The sequence below is a fragment of the Bufo gargarizans genome, chromosome 3 (assembly GCF_014858855.1).
Source record: "Bufo gargarizans isolate SCDJY-AF-19 chromosome 3, ASM1485885v1, whole genome shotgun sequence".
Lineage (NCBI taxonomy): Eukaryota > Metazoa > Chordata > Amphibia > Anura > Bufonidae > Bufo > Bufo gargarizans.
Genome location: NC_058082.1, coordinates 125,867,885 through 125,885,382, shown reverse-complemented (window position 1 = coordinate 125,885,382; position 17,498 = coordinate 125,867,885). Strand labels below are relative to the sequence as shown.

Here is a 17,498-nt window from a genome sequence, read left to right as displayed (position 1 = left end):
TTATGTATGTTGTCCTATTCCTGAGAAAAGCATGTTTTTATTGATATGTAAATAAGCTTACTGGAGCACCGAGGGGCCAGCCAGAGCCTTGGAGCACCAGTTAGGAACACCTCTAAGGCTTTAGTCCCTCTCCCTTTTCACTTGTTCTCTTGCACCTGTGCCATGGCTTCTGCTCTCCAAACAGCACAGATTCAAACTGAGCAAGCCCCGAGACGGGGAGACACGGCGCATGTACAAGAAGATGGGGCTTATTTCTAGAATGGAACTGAGCTGCCTGGAGAGCATGAGCAGATCCAATGCAGAAGGGCAGAGAATGGGAGACATGGCACAGGAAGACAGACTTAGACAATATGTCTAGCCCTGTCAATCCAGGGGAAGGGACTAAAGCTGTAGAGGTCTTACTAACTGGTGTTCTAAGGGCTCTGGTCGATCCCTCGACAATTCAGTACGCTCATTTACATATAAAAAAATGTGCTTCTCTGGAATGGGCCAACAGAAATATATAATCAGTGGTTTGTTTGAACCAAATGAATGCTCATAAATAGTCAATATTTTTTGTCGATTCTTTGCCATGCTAAAAGCTGACATTTCAATGCTGCACAACAGTAACTCTGATTGGCTGGTGGATCAAATGTAAAAGTTGTAAGCCAACTGACAAACACAATACTGGACCAATTAAATGAAAGACGTCATACAAATTTAGATGTTCTTTACAAAGTTAGACCTCTTTCACACGACTGTATGGCTTTTTCAGTGTTTTGCGGTCCTTTATTAATGGATCCGTTGTTCCGTTTTTCCGCATGGCATATACAGAATACAGTATTTACATAGAGAAAATTGGGCTGGGCATGACATTTTCAATAGATGGTTCTGCAAAAAACGGAACGGATACGGAAGACATACGGATGCATTTCCGTATGTGTACCGTTTTTTTTTTGCTGATCCATTGACTTGAATGGAGCCACAGAACGTGTTTTGCAGGCACTAATAGGACATGTTCTAATCTTGAAACGGAAATACTAAAAACGGAATCCATACGGAGTACTTTTTTTTTGTGGAACCATTGAAATGAATGGATCTGTATACGGACCATATACGGAACGCAAAAAACGGCCCGTAAACGGGGAAAAAAAAACGGTTGTGTGAAAGAGGCCTTACGTCTATAATGAGAATAAAGCAATGAGAAGAAACTGCAGAAGTAAGTAGTAGACTGATTGGCGCTGCACTAATGCGAGTCTCTGAGGTCCCCCAGTCTCCAGTGCAGTACACAATTGCTTGAGATATATTCCAGCACAGAAGATTTAATGCTTACAACAAAAATACAATTCTTGTTTGATGAAAAAAGTTTATGCTCATGGGATGCTTAGACAGCATTTTTGAGACACTTCCATGTTTCAGAGTAATGTTTTCTTTTCCATTTTCTCATGAATGCTAGCTTGTAACACAACAGTTTTAGGATGAATTATTAGCAGCACATATCATAGTGACATCTATCGCACTCAGTGCCTCGATGTATCACTTATTGTAACTCATTTTGCTTCACAAATCCTAACAAAACCTCCCGTAGCTTAAACTTTATCGGTAGATCAATGGATTAAATGTAAGCAGAGGTCACGGTGAAACAAATGAACATAGACACACAGTTAAAGAATTGATACAGGCTCTAAAATAATACTAAATAGCCCTATTATTATTATTATTATTACTACTACACATAACTGTGATGAAGAGCCTTCACTACTAGCATCAGAATAAATATTTTCACCCTATACAACACACCAAAAGTGGGGGGGGGGGGGTGTCCGTGCGTCTTATGGGGCGAATACTAATGTGTGCTTTCGTTATGGAAACGCTCATTAGTACAGGAGGACTGGGGAGCGGTGAATGCAGCTCTCCCTGTGCATGCTCTGTACTCGCCACTTCTTGGTCTTAATCTGCCAGAGCCACATGCTGCGCCAAATCGCAGACATTAGCCCCTGGTGCCTGCTGTATGAAACGGCAGGCACCTAATGACTGTGGCACTCACTCCGCTCCAGAGCAGGTAACATCTTTAAAGACCCGACATCTGCCAGCAGGGATTAATACTCACAAGTTATCCTCAATATATCACCCTTATCTAATCTTGCTGATCAGCTGTTTGAAGAGACTGCGATGCTCACTGAAGGCCGGGCCAGTGATGTTACATTCATCAATTACATGGCCTAGGGACAGATCAGCCCCATTTGAATGAATGGGTCTGAGCTCCAGTACCAAGCACAGCCGCTATCTAACGGAAAGCACTGAGGAGGCCAAGGTGCTCACCGAAGCAGTGCAGTCTCTTCAAACATCTGATCAGCGGTGGTGCTGGGAGAAGGACCCCCATTGATGACATACTGAAAACCTACCCACTCAGGCAACCCCTTCAATTCCATAAAACGGAGAATTTTTGTCTCTTATCCTAGAAAAGTCAGTCTAGGGAAAGGACTCAGACCCTCTTTCTCCCAGTCCCTTAGGCTTCATGCTCTATACTGGGATTCTCTTCATTATAAATCTAGTATTTTCCTATGACATATCACTGACAGATTACCTAACATGGCAATTGTGCTAATAATTAATAAGCTGCTGCCAATTGTGTTTTCTAGCTGCTCAGATAGCAGGGAGAAGAATGCTGGTGATTGTCACGCAAATGTGCTCCATGTCCCTGGGTGTTTGGTGCTATGTGCCGGAGTGCAGTGAATTGCCTAATTGTGTAAACAGGTGCTTTCTGTTGCTAAGTGATCATAATTAAAGTTCTTCTGGAAATGCCGCTAAGTGGCTGCACCTGCATGAAGAGATTGTGTTCTCCGCCATCTGATCCACACAGACAATATGCAGCCCACCTCCACCAAGGACCCCAATGTCATCTCGCCACAAACACTTTTGTCAGAACACAGTACATTTTGTCAGAGGAGGTCACCTTCTGTGTCGGTTTCCAGTCTCGCAGACATGTCGCTCCTGTATGCTACAGACTTCTGATTACCAAGGTTTGTATGCAAAACAGGCTGAGTGAGGATGCAATTAGCTGCATTTCCATATTTGACAATGTAATTACTAATTAAATCAACTAACATTTGGCAGATGCTAAATATAAAAGAGAAAAAAAAAAAATGAATTGACATTGCCACATTTAAATAACATTACTAGCGCGCACATGACCCAGCAGACATAGAGCTCGTATCTTCCATTTACCGAATATTCTGAAAGGTCTTTGTTTTACCTCATCTATCCTATAAACCACTGAGAGATAGCCTTTTTTTTGGTCTCAAGTCAATAAAGTAAATTGTTAACCCAGCAGATTCATATCTGTAATTTACCCTTCTGAATTCGGGGTTGTACTAGTATTTAATCTTAAAGGGAACCTGTCACCGGGATTTTGGGTATAGAGCTGAGGACATGGGTTGCTAGATGGCCCTAGCACATCCGCAATACCCAGTCCCCATAGCTCAGTGTGCTTTTATGGTGTAAAAAAAATAAACACGATTTGATATATGCAAATTAACCTTATTCAGGGGCAGGACTCATCTCAGGTTAATTTGCATATGTATCAAATCGTTGTTGTTTTTTTACACAATAAAAGCACACAGAGCTATGGGGACTGGATATTGTGGATGTGCTAGCGGCCATCTAGCAACCCATGTCCTCAGTTCTATACACAAAATCCTGGTGACAGGTTCCCTTTAAAGGGGTTCTGCAGTTTGTTTAAACTGATGATCTATCCTCTGGATAGATCATCAGCTTCTGATTGGTGGGGGTCCGACACCTGGGACCCCCGCCGATCAGCTGTTTGAGAAGGCAGCGGCGCTCCATTCAAGTAAATGGAGCTTAGCTGCGCCCAGGCCTGTTGATACTAGTCGTGACATCACTGGGTCAGTGGTAAACAGTGAGAAGGCCATGGCGCTGCTACAGCGCCGCTGCCTTCTCAAACAACTGATCGGCGGGGGTCCTGGATGTCGGACCCCCACCGATCAGATGCTGATGGTCTATCCAGAGGATAGATCATCGGTTTAAACAAAGTGCAGAACCCCTTGAAATGCCCTCTGTCAACAGATTTATACCTATGAAACTGGCTGACCTGTTACACGTGCACTTGGCAGCTGAAGGCATCTGTGTTGCTCTCATGTTCATATGTGCCCGCATTGCTCAGAAAAATTATGTTTTAATATATGCAAATTAGCCACTAGGAGCAACAGGGGTGTCGTCGTTACACTTACAGGCTCAGCTCTCTCTGCAGCTGCCGCTCTCTCTGCACTTTGACATGTCCAGGTGAGCATGAAGATATTTTCAACGGCAACTACCCCATTGCCCTTAGCGGCACATTTGCATATAATAAAACATAATTTTTCTCAGCAATGCGGGTACATTTGAACATGGGACCAACACAGACGCCTTCAGCTGCCAAGCGCACATGTAACAGGTCAGCCAGTGTCATAGGTACAAATCTGCTGACAGATGCCCTTTAGGTTCACATGCACAAAAGCACATGAAAATGAAATTAGTGATGAGTGAACTGGTCCGAACCGCTATGTATGAATCCGATTTGTTGATCACAGTAATTAACCTGCAGTAGAGGGACTGTCTCTCAAGCGCCATTATACTGCATTGTTGACAAGGAATCAAAATAAAATCTTAATCTCATGCATTCACAGTTCCCCTGCACAAATATACTCCACGACAAATCCAAACCCATATTCGTAATGGACTGTAGCACATGCCACAATCCTGGCTTAGGGTTCACCATTGAGTTTATGTGCGTATGCGCTGCTACTCAGCGCATGAATGAGATTAAGATTTTCTTGCAAGACCAGCGGCCATTTTATTTTGATCCCTTAGTGAACAATGGAATGTAACGGCAGTAGAGGGACAGTCCCTCTACCACAAGTTAATTACTGTGACGAACGAATCTGATACGTACATAGCGGTACAAAGCGATTTGCTCATAACTAAATCAAATGAATATGTATGTACTCCACAAAGTGTGCGTCAGGGCTCAAACAGACAAGTTAAAACAGACAGCACCAGCAGTAAAAACTGACCCATTAAACTTAATAGAGGTCATTTATTATAATCATCTATGCCTGAATGCAGCATAAAAAAGTTGTAAACCCCTGGTTTTACAACTTTTTAAACATCATTGCACCTAAATTCAAGTGCAAGCGGCGTTTTTATGCTGCCCTCGCCACTTTCTGAAGAAAGTGGTATGGGCATGGTGCGGCCAAGGCCATCATTTCTGCCGGTTTACTGCAGTAAATGACGACTAAAGTCTAGTTAGGAGCAAGGGCTGCCGGAGGATGTGCCTAGTTTATGAGGAGGACTGTGTCTCTGGGCATCTCCTCTCACACAAGATCATTCTATGTGAAAAAACATGCAGCATTTTTAGCGTTTACACGCAAGAAGAACCCCACAGACATTAATGGGTCTGCAGGACCTGCCCATTCAAGGCAATGGGTCAGTGAAAACAAAACGGAGCCATACTGAAGAATTATCTATTTTTCATCAGTGCAGAAAAAAGTTACAAGAAATGAACGGAATCACAAAAAACACTGAAGCAAACAATGTGGGAAAAGTCATTTTCTCACTGAGTGAACTTGAGCGAGTTTAACATCACTCGTGTGCATAGCCTTCAGGTAGGCTGTGTTCCTCCGGTATAGGCTTGCTGTGTGCACCAGGAATGTTCCTGGACTTACTGTACACTGACCATAGTCCATAATTAGGGATGAGTGAATTGATCCGAAGTCAATTTGCATAAAACTTTGTTAGAATACTGTACGGAGCGAGTAGTACCTTGGAACTGGACCAGCGTTCGGTAAAAGTTTTTTTTACAGTAGAAATTAATTTCTGAGTCATTACCTGAAGTCTTGCGAGACTTCGCAAAGTAATTACTTAAACTCATAGGAGCCAATACATTCTAATACTATACAGAGCGCTCGCTCTGTACAGTGTTCTAATTAAGTTTTATGCGAATCGACTTTGGATTTTTCATCCGAAGTTGATTCGCTCATCCCCATCTATAAGGCCTCTCATGTGGTAAAACGATTGTCTGAGTGGTTGGAGTATTTTTTGCATCGAGTATTCGTTTGTGTCATGTGACCATGAAGCGTGAGTGAAGCGCTTGCTGTTACTCACGGTCCGTGGTCACCCGCTGGCCCACACCGCGCTGCACTATACTGTATCCTGACACACCGTCTGGTCCTAGCACGCACTATGACCAGACGCTGTGTGACGTCAGGACTACAGAGCAGCGCGTGGAGCGGCGCCCCTACAGGAGAGCTTATGGCACGGGGGGCTGATGGCACAGAGCTGACAGCACTGGGGGAGCTGATGGCACTGGGGGGAGCTGATGGCACTGGGGGGAGCTGATGGCACTGGGGGGAGCTGATGGCACTGGGGGGAGCTGATGGCACTGGGGGGAGCTGATGGCACTGGGGGGAGCTGATGGCTGTAGAAAAATGTATAACATGTGGTATGTGTTTTAACAATGTGTGTTAGGCTAGGGCTACACTGTGACAAGTGTTGAGCAACATGTAATGTAATGATGCTGCAACTGCAACATGACAGTCGCAAAAAATCAATCCACCATAGATGCAACACCACTGACTGTCATTACAAAAAATGTTGCGCGGCACATGTTGCAGTGTAGTTATTCCCTTTTTGTTGCTAGCCTTAATGCACAACGTTTGCAACTGATGGCACCCACTTAGATATGTCAGAGTTATACACATCAGTAATAATTCCCAGTGTATACACTAAATGCAGACAGAAAAAAAAAAATATACTATATTTCTGAACAGCACCCTTAAAGATTTTATAACTGATGATTTATCCTCTGGATTGGTAATCAGTATCTGATTAGTAGGGGTCCGACACCCGGGACCCCTCCACCAATCAGCTGTTTGAGAAGGCACTAGCGCTGCAGTGAACCCCGCGGCCTTCTCTCAGCTCAAAGCACAGCTCTGTACATTGTATAGCGGCTGTGCTTGGTACTGTGCTCAGCCCCATTCACTTCTATAGGGGTGAGCTGCACCTAGGCAATGTAACCAATGAACATGACGTCACATGGCCTGGGGAAGGCTGAGAAAAGGCCGTGGCGCTACTGTTCGCGCAGCTGCTTTCTCAAACAGAAAGGGTTCCCGGATGTCAGACTCCCACGAATCAGATACTGATATCCATTATAAAGTATTGGAAAATCCCTTTAAAGAGTTTTTCTGAGATTACTAAAATTATGCTCATATTGATACTTTCCGCATACTTTCTGTTCCAATTTGCACTCTCCTGACCCGTTTTCACCCTATAACAAATAACTCTGATTTGTTTTCACCACAGCCCCTAACAACGCCCAGCTAGTTTATAGCTCCTCCCACCCAGTCTCATCACTGTGCCTAGTGCTCCTTTGACACGCCCATGGACATAACATCACAGGAAATAAGAGCAAAGGTCCAGCACAGTGGGGCTCACAATCAAAGCTCCCTATCAGTATGTCTTTGGAGTGTGGGAGGAAACCGGAGTACCCAGAGGAAACCCACGCAAACACAGGGAGAACATACAAACTCCATGCAGATGTTGCCTTTGGTCGTATTCGAACCTAGGACCCCAGGGCTGCAAGGCACCAGTGCTAACCCCTGAGCTACCTTATGGATTCCGTTAATTTCTGTTATAACGGAAAGCCATAAAACGGAATACATAACGCTGATGTGGACCCACCCCAAGTACTATACTCTCAGCTTACCCTTCACCGGTAAAATGGCCAGGGCACATCTCAGCCCCATTCAAGTGAATGGGACTGATGTGCAATACCAAGCACAGCTGCTATACAATGTACAGAGCTGTGCTTGGTGATCTGCAAAAAGGCCACGAAGCACACTGGAGCTCCGGTGCCCCCTGGTGTCAGACCCCACTGATCAAATCCTGCTGACTTATTCAAAGGATAGGTCATCAGTTTAAAACTTTTTGGAAAAGCCCTTTAATACGTCTGCAAGTAGTCCATACAGGGACAACTTATGGAAGCCTGTATTCTGTGCATCGTCTAGTATTGAAAAATGATAATAAAAACGTGATAGCAGTCGCCTTTAGGAAAGCAGTAGGATGGAATTGTTCTGGAAAGTAAAGGGAGTGATTGCGGAGATAATGGATTTCTCGTACTGTAGTTCATTAATATAACAGTTACAGGAACTTCACTTCGCATTGGAAATAAAGTAATAGGCGCAGGAACTTGACTTGTTTGGCCACGGCTGCCTATCTCTCTGGGAATAGTCTGTAAAGCCCAGTTGCGCTGCAGGACTTCTTGCAATGATTCCCAGAGCGCACACTTTTATGAAGCAATCCTATTTCACAAATGTGATTTTTAATCATCTGTGAAGAATGTGGTTATTGCTCAATCTGTGCCGCGCTCTCAGGACACATTGCTTTTCTCATGGCGTGTGGGAGATAATTGTAAGTGCAAGATATTATCTGGTTCTGACTACAAGAGAATTATTTATTTGGGGATAATGGATCTGCACTGGTTAAATTAGCTCTAACTAAAGTGTATGATTAATGAGTGGGATTGAAGCAAGGACATTCCAAAGTATTCAGCGTAAAAGTATAGTCCTTTCCAAAGCGATATTCATTCAGCGCTTGTTACAATGAAGACATATGAACAAAGGAGGACCTAAATAACGTAGGAGCCAACCACGGGAATAATACAACCTGAAATATCCGCCTATACATTTTCTCACACTGGACTTTTCCCTCTCTGCCCTACTTTTATTACAGAATTTAAATTAATAAAGTGAGTTATTTCATAAAAACTGGCACAATTACAGGTAACACAGGCACTTTTCTATTGCCTCCTGTTCAATGTTGTCTGTGATCACCAACAAAAAGCTGATAGCAGGTAAATATATTAGAATTATTTTTATTTACCTGGGATTTTATATTATTTATTTTTTGTATCTACCTCTTCTTGGTGACCATGGTAAAGCACTGAACTAGCGTCTTACCCTTGTATGCGTAACTATGGCCTTTTTAATGAGATATCTTTGCTGAAAGATTTGGATTGCCCAGTCCAGTCCGCAAAACGACACGGATGACGTCTGTGTGCATTCCGTATTTTGCAGAACAGAACAGCTAGCCCCTAAACAGAACAGCCATATTCTTGTGGATTTAATGCGGACAATAATAGGGCACATTCAATTTTTTTTAAGAACGGACATACGGAAACAGAATGCACGCGGAGTACTGTTTTAGTCATTGAAATGAATGATTCCGCATGCGGTCCGCAAAAAAACCCCCAAAAAAACGAATGGACACGGAATGAAAGTGCGTTCATGTGCATGAGCCCATTTAATAGACCATTTACAGTGAATTAACATAATTACATCAGTTTTAGGCCTCATGCACATAACCGTATTCTGCATCTGCGTCCAGTAAACATTTTTGTGGACTGCACACAAACTGGTTCGTTTCTGTGGGTCCACGGAGAGTACATGGATATCACCTGTGCGCTGTCTGTAAATATAGAACATGTCTTTTTATTTTTATTTTTCCCAGAACATCCATATAATGATGGGAGTGAGAAAAACGTGGTTGCATATGGAAGGTATCCATATTTTGTGGATCCGTGGTGTCAACCTGCTATTCATCTGTTGATACATAGAGGATGACATGTATATTATGTCCAAGAGCTATTCTTTACTGAGTGCATGTCCTTCATATGTACATTTAAAGGGAACCTGTCACCGGGATTTTGTGTATAGAGCTGAGGACATGGGTTGCTAGATGGCGGCTAGCACATCCGCAATACCCAGTCACCATAGCTCTGTGTGCTTTTATTGTGTAAAACAAATTACAATTTGATACATATGCAACCTCATATATGCAGACTCCTCTCAGGGACAGGACTCATCTCAGGTTAATTTGCATAAGTATCAAATCGTTGGGTTTTTTTTACACAATAAAAGCACACAGAGCTATGGGGACTGGGCATTGTGGATGTGCTAGCGGCCATCCAGCAACCCATGTCCTCAGCTCTATACACAAAATCCCGGTGACAGGTTCCCTTTAAACAAACTGCAGAACCCCTTTAATGGGCAACTATTCTCTATGTCAAGATTGTGACCATCAAAACATTTTCATAATGAAAATTATTTCCAAACCAAATATACATATATTTAATAATGGTAAATCATTTGAATATTGGCCTAGTTGAGTAAGTGGAATAGCAAATGCTAAAAATAACAATGAGTAAGAACTGAATGCATTAATACAAGAAGCTAAACAAAAACTGCTTACATGAAAAATGAGTTTATGGGAGCAAGAATAAAAATAGACCACAATGCCAGCACTGCATACATATAAAATAATGAAGAAAACAATTCAATATTGGGCTTTGTAATGCAATTTCTACAGGGAAAAGGGAACAAAATATCACAACACCTTCTCCCTTGGCCCGCTAATCCCACAGGAGATGGTTCTATAACAAACCTTAAAGTGATTATAGCTTCAGAGCTCTGAATATACTTTTACTTTACAGATTAAACAAAACAAAAAAGCTGCAGATACAGTCCGTCCGTTCCCCCCCCCAACAAAGAACATACAATAATATCTGAAGGTGAATTGAATGGCGCAGCCGAATTCTTCACAGCGGGGCTCAACAAATCTGCTGGGCAACAGATTTGCTGAAATCTGCCGTGCCTATTATTTTCCCTCAAAGAGACCTCGCTGCACAGCATATTCCTACTATACCTGAAAAACTAAAATAAGTGGTCGGCAGCTGGAAATAAAGTTACCTGCTTCAAATGGATGAGTCTTCAGCAATTTCACACTCCAAAGGTCAGATTATTCTGAAAAATTAGAAAAATAAATAAAAATCATTAAAAGGTTTCTCAGAAGCAAAGTAAGAATAAGTGGCGGTATAAATGTTTTGTATTCACATCAGTGTCCTAGAATAGACTAGTAGGCACTCTGTGTGCCACCAAATGCCCATCTATAAAGCATAGTATTTTTTATTTTGTCTTATTACATATGATTGAGCATGGCACCATTTTTTTTTTCTCATGGATTCTCATAAGCACAGCAGGTAGAAAGTACCCTAGGTCATGTTCATACAAAGCAGTGTAGTACAGTTTCTTTTTTCCTTTTAACCAAACCCTTTATGGATCCTGAAGGGAAGAACATAAAAAAAGAACGTCTAAAGCACTTTGTGCAGCAGAATAAAAATAATAATATTGTAGAGACATAAACCAGCACCCATAAAATGGATGTAATCATTGACAGTAGTGCCCAATGATCCACCAGACTCCAGAAAACTAGTATGCTCGTTCCATTTATTGAGGATAAAGACTTATTGAAAACCTATTTCACCCATGTCAAAAAGTAACTGCCCTCCTGAACATAATAACTGGTTGTTCCACCCTTGGCTGTAACAACCGCAATCAAACGTTTCAATAACTTGTGACAAGTCATTTACGTTGCTGTGGAGGAGTTTTGGCTGTCTCTTCTTTGCAGAACTGTTTTAAAGGTATTATCCCATGATTAATGTAAAAAATTTGAATCAAAAGATCATATAGCCCATGCCAACCTCTTTCTAACAAAGCTAGAACCAGCCCTGCACCTCACATGGATCCAGAGATCTCCCCATTCATTGCTCTGCTAGATTTATATCAAGCTGACAGCTCAAGGGAGTGTCTTTCCTGCTGCAGCTCAGGGGGCGTGTCTCAGCTCTCCCTATCACAGCTCAGGAGGCAGGTGAAGGATGAAACTGAGCATGTGCGGCCTTCTCAGTGAGCAGGACAAAGAAATAAGGAGAAACAAAAAAACAGCGGGTGGCGCTATACTGGTACACTTTATCCAATTGCTAGTTTAAAACCTGCAGAATATTTTTTTTATGGGGCAACCCCTTTAATTTGGCTACCTTAGAGGATTTTCGAACATGGTTCTGCCACAGTATCTCAATGGGATTCAGGTCAGGACTTTGGCTGAACCACTCCAAAACCTTCATTCTGTTTCTTTTGAGCTATTCAGAGGTGGACAGGATTGTATGATTCTTCTCATTGTCCTGCTGCATAACCCAACTTCAGTAGAACTCATGGTTGACTAGAATTCATGGTTTCAGGAATTATTTCAAGTTGTCCAGGTCTTGCAAAAGCAAAGCAGTCCCTGACAATCACACCAGGCGAACTGTTAGTATACGATATGATGCTATTATGGTGGAATGCAAGGTTAGCGTTACACCAAATGTAACTTGAACACTTAGTTCACAGATTATCCCTGATATGGGAGGATTATTTTAAACATAATTAAAGGGTTTCTGTCATGAGAAATAAAGTTATGTAGCTGACTGACATTAGCGATGTGCTAATGTCCGCAGTACATAACCGTATGCTTTATAACTCCCTCCCTGCCGCCGTTCTCTTATAATAAATACTCTTATAATATGCTAATGAGCCTCTAGGTGCTATTAGGGCGTTGCTTCAGCGGCTAGAGGCTTGGTCTACGCACCTTTTGGCATGCCCTGGTCCAGTTGATTGACTTTCGAGTTCTCCTCATCATCCTGTTTAGTATTCGGCGCAGGCGCAGTGAGTGAAGGAAGCGCTCCTGCTGCTGGCTTCCTCACTGCGCCAAAGGAAGCCTGCAGCAGGAGCAGGTCCTTTACTCACTGCGCCTGCGCCGAATACTAAACTGGACGGCGCAGGATTTACGGGACACTGAGGAGAACTCGAAAGTCAATCAATTGGACCTGGGCATGCTAAAGGGTGCGTAGACCAAGCTTCTAGGTGCTGGATCAACGCCTTAATAGCACATAGAGGCTCATTAGCATATTTAAAAAGTCTTTATTTTAAGAGAACGGCGGCAGGCAGGGAGTTATAAAGCATACTGTTATGTTCTGCGGACATTAGCACATCGCTAATGTCAGTCAGCTACATAATGTTATTTCTCATGACAGAAACCCTTTAAATTTTGATATAGCTAGGGTGCAATACTTGGTAAAAAAAGGTAGATGGCAACAGAGGGGACCTAGTGTTCAGATGTACACTATGAGGGTATATACATACGTCACACTTTGCTAAGCCACGTCATTTTCCTATTGGCTTATTTGTATTTTTAGGTTGTACCGGTGACACTCAGGTTTTTCACTAATAAATGGTGTCTTCTGCCGTTTGCGGTTAGATGAGCTGGAGGAGGATTCACATACCACCATGTCTTCTCATTCTTTTGCCCCTAGACTAAATTTTAAGATCTGGAGCATTGCAGACATGGTTAGATCCCTTGTTTAGGAATCATACAAAAATTGTACCATAACATCCCTAAAGTCTTGGGAGTGTCTAGGTGTTTTTTTGCTTTCTATACACATGTAAGATGAGCCTTTGTGTTCTTTTTGGTCATCAGTGGATTGAAACTCCCCCATGAATGTCATTTTAGTCCACCATCTTTCTTATAGTAGAATAATGTTCGCTGAGGCAAGTGAGTTGATGATGGGCTCTTGGTGACATTTTGATAGGCTGGCCACTCCTAAAGAAAGTTCACCAAGTCTTCTACATTTGTGAATAATGGCTCTCATTGTGGTTTGCCAGAGTCTTGGGAATGGCTTTGGAATCCTTTCAAGACTGGTAAATTTCATTGACTTTGGTTGGCATGAGTATTTGAATCCCTTTAGAATGTGGCATCATGTGCTGCTTTTTGAGACCTTCTAGTTTACTTCACATTGGCAGACAGGTTTTATTTAAAGGGGTTGTCTCATTTTAGACATTAGTGGAATATTGCTAGGATATGACATCAGTGTCAGATAGGTGTGGGTCCCACCGATGGGACTCGCTCCTATATTTAGAGCAGGGCCTCCAAAGAGAAGAAGGGTGCAAGCGCGCCACTCTCCATTCCATTCTATGTGAGTTCCGAAAATAGCTGAGATCTTGCTTAGTTATTTCCGGTCCAATAAAGAAGCGGATGTGTGGTTTGCCTTCCACTAACTTCTATTGGAGTCCTGAAAATAACAAAGCGCGCTCATCTGGCTATTATCAACCCCCCCCCAAAAATGAACGGAGAGCTCACCGCACATACACTGCACGCAATCCTTTGTTTTATAGGCCCCCGTTCCAGAGATAGGAGCGGGTCCCAGCGGTCACACCTGCACGTAGTGATATGCATTTTTTTTAAAATTATTGCATTGTACTTATTTAGAGCTAAAAATTATTTTTTCAATTGGTCTTTATTAAAACTATAAAAAATCCTTTTTTGTGTACATTGCTGTAATGCTGCCTGTGGATTTTCTGTCTTTTCCATCATCTGGGGAGCCGACGGACTCCTTGTCTCTGCTCTCTGACATTTTATTAACACTTATCAAAATGCAATCCTTATTTTACTGCTAAGAAGGTGGCTTAAATAAGTATTTATGACTTCTTAGTAATGTAGAGAAAAGGGTTATTAGATGATGTAACACAGTGAAAATACCAGTCACAGTTAGAAAAACAATTAACCCTTTGTGACAGAATAGCTCAATATTTTTAATAAAGGCCAATTGAAATATGATTTTTAGCCAAAAATGAGTGAAATCCAATCAAACAAAAATTGCCTCCAAAAGACATACATATCCTTTAAGTGATGTATAGATTCAACAGGTCTGTCAGTAATCATGCCGAGGTGTGGCTTGTGAAGTTGGACAAAACTTGGCTGCCTGGTTAATGAAGTAGATAAGGAAGCAATCTCTTTCAAACGGGGCCAGGAAGGGCTGAACAGTATTTTATCTTCCATACATTCATTTATTCCTTAAGCTCTGTAGTAGGGAGCTGCAGGAACTCTCCTTCATAAAGCATTCACGTATACAGCTCCGAAGCCTAACAGGAACTTGTGGCCAAGAACCCAATCGGCAGCCTTTTGATTGCATCAGTCTCATCCAGTTCTGAAGACAAGTTGGGTAAAATGGATCTTGCAGTATTCTAATCTTGGGTCCAGCTAGTCAGGTGTCAGAAGAAATAAGAACATGAGGATTGTGGCTCTGAAGCCACATTGTGGTTACCTTGGATATAGAGCACCTAAACTATGAAGTAACAAAATGTGCTCCATCCATACCATACAGTACTTACCACTATATCTATATCTACACATACACAGTACAGACCAAAAGTTTGGACACGCCTTCTCATTCAAAAAGTTTTCTTTATTTTCATGACTATGAAAATTGTAGATTCACACTGAAGGCATCAAAACTATGAATTAACACATGTGGAATTATATACATAACAAAAAAGTGTGAAACAACTGAAAATATGTCATATTCTAGGTTCTTCAAAGTAGCCACCTTTTGCTTTGATTACTGCTTTGCACACTCTTGGCATTCTCTTGATGGGCTTCAAGAGGTAGTCACCTGAAATGGTCTTCCAACAGTCTTGAAGGAGTTCCCAGAGATGCTTAGCACTTGTTGGCCCTTTTGCCTTCACTCTGCGGTCCAGCTCACCCCAAACCATCTCGATTGGGTTCAGGTCCGGTGACTGTGGAGGCCAGGTCATCTGGCACAGCACCCCATCACTCTCCTTCATGGTCAAATAGCCCTTACACAGCCTGGAGGTGTGCTTGGGGTCATAGTCCTGTTGAAAAATAAATGATGGTCCAACTAAACGCAAACCGGATGGAATAGCATGCCGCTGCAAGATGCTGTGGTAGCCATGCTGGTTCAGTATGCCTTCGATTTTGAATAAATCCCCAACAGTGTCACCAGCAAAGCACCCCCACACCATCACACCTCCGCCTCCATGCTTCATGGTGGGAACCAGGCATGTAGAGTCCATCCGTTCACCTTTTCTGCGTCACACAAAGACACAGTGATTGGAACCAAAGATCTCAAATTTGGACTCCTCAGACCAAAGCACAGATTTCCACTGGTCTAATGTCCATTCCTTGCGTTCTTTAGCCCAAACAAGTCTCTTCTGCTTGTTGCCTGTCCTTAGCAGTGGTTTCCTAGCAGATATTCTACCATGAAGGCCTGATTCACACAGTCTTCTCTTAACAGTTGTTCTAGAGATGTGTCTGCTGCTAGAACTCTGTGTGGCATTGACCTGGTCTCTAATCTGAGCTGCTGTTAACCTGCGATTTCTGAGGCTGGTGACTCAGATGAACTTATCCTCCGCAGCAGAGGTGACTCTTGGTCTTCCTTTCCTGGGGCGGTCTGCATGTGAGCCAGTTTCTTTGTAGCGCTTGATGGTTTTTGTGACTGCACTTGGGGACACTTTCAAAGTTTTCCCAATTTTTCGGACTGATTGACCTTCATTTCTTAAAGTAAAGTAATGATGGCCACTCATTTTTCTTTACTTAGAATTTGTACCATGGCAAGAAAAAGCAGCTAACAGTCTATTCAGTAGGACTATCAGCTGTGTATTCACCTGAATTCTCCACAACACAACTGATGGTCCCAACCCCATTTATAAGGCAAGACATCTCACTTATTAAACCTGACAGGGCACACCTGTGAAGTGTAAACCATTTCAGGTGACTACCTCTTGAAGCTCAAGAGAATGCCAGGAGTGTGCAAAGCAGTAATCAAAGCAAAAGGTGGCTACATTGAAGAACCTAGAATATGACATTTTCCGTTGTTTCACTTTTTGTTATGTGTATAATTCCACATGTGTTAATTCATAGTTTTGATGCCTTCAGTGTGAATCTACAATTTTCATAGTCATGAAAATAAAGAAAACTCTTTGAATGAGATGTTGTGTCCAAACTTTTGGTCTGTACTGTATATATATCGCTTCATTTTAGAAATAAGAACACTACTTTTGTCTGTCTTAGGCTACTTTCACACTAGCGTTCGGGGCTCCGCTTGCGAGTTCCGTTTGAAGGCTCTCACAAGCGGCCCTAAACGCATCCGTACTGCCCTAATGCATTCTGAGTGGATGCAGATCCGCTCAGAATGCATCAGTCTGGCACAGTTTGTCCTCCGCTCAGCAGGCAGACACCCGAACGCTGCTTGCAGCGTTCGGGTGTCCGCCTGGCCGTGCGGAGGCAAACGGATCTGTCCAGACTTACAATGTAAGTCAATGGGGACGGATCTGTTTGAATTTGACACAATATGGCTCAATTTCAAACGGATCCTTCCCCCATTGACTTTCAATGTAAAGTTTGGACTGATCCGTCTGAGAAACTTTCACACTTAGAATTTTTTCTAAACTATAATGCAGACTGATCCGTTCTGAACGGATCCCATGGTCTGCATTATAGGAGCGGATCCGTCTGTGCAGACACCAGACAGATCTGCTCTGAACGCAAGTGTGAAAGTAGCCTTACTGAGAATACTGATCCTTTCCAGGAATCTAAATATTCATGGCCAGCAGCATGCAAGAGCACAGATAAAGCCTGTGTCCCTTTAAGCCAAGTAAAATGTAAAGCCTTATATGCCAAGGCTGAAGCTATTAGCGAGATCAATATTTCTTCCACTTCCCTAATAAATCATTATATTACAGCCCTAATGCAGGATGAGAATATCCCAGCTAACCAGGCAAAGCTTCCATATCGGTAGG

At 42.5% G+C, this 17,498-nt stretch overlaps 1 protein-coding gene across 5 annotated transcripts in view; it reads right to left on the bottom strand.

The window, feature by feature from the left end:
- ENOX1 (ecto-NOX disulfide-thiol exchanger 1) overlaps positions 1 to 17,498 on the bottom strand; it is a 593,767-nt gene that overhangs the window by 334,659 nt on the left and 241,610 nt on the right. For all 5 annotated transcript variants that reach the window (XM_044283882.1, XM_044283888.1, XM_044283885.1 and 2 more), the window contains one exon: positions 10,782 to 10,835. The gene's annotated coding sequence lies outside the window, so the exon portion shown is untranslated. The remainder of the gene's footprint in view (positions 1 to 10,781; positions 10,836 to 17,498) is intronic.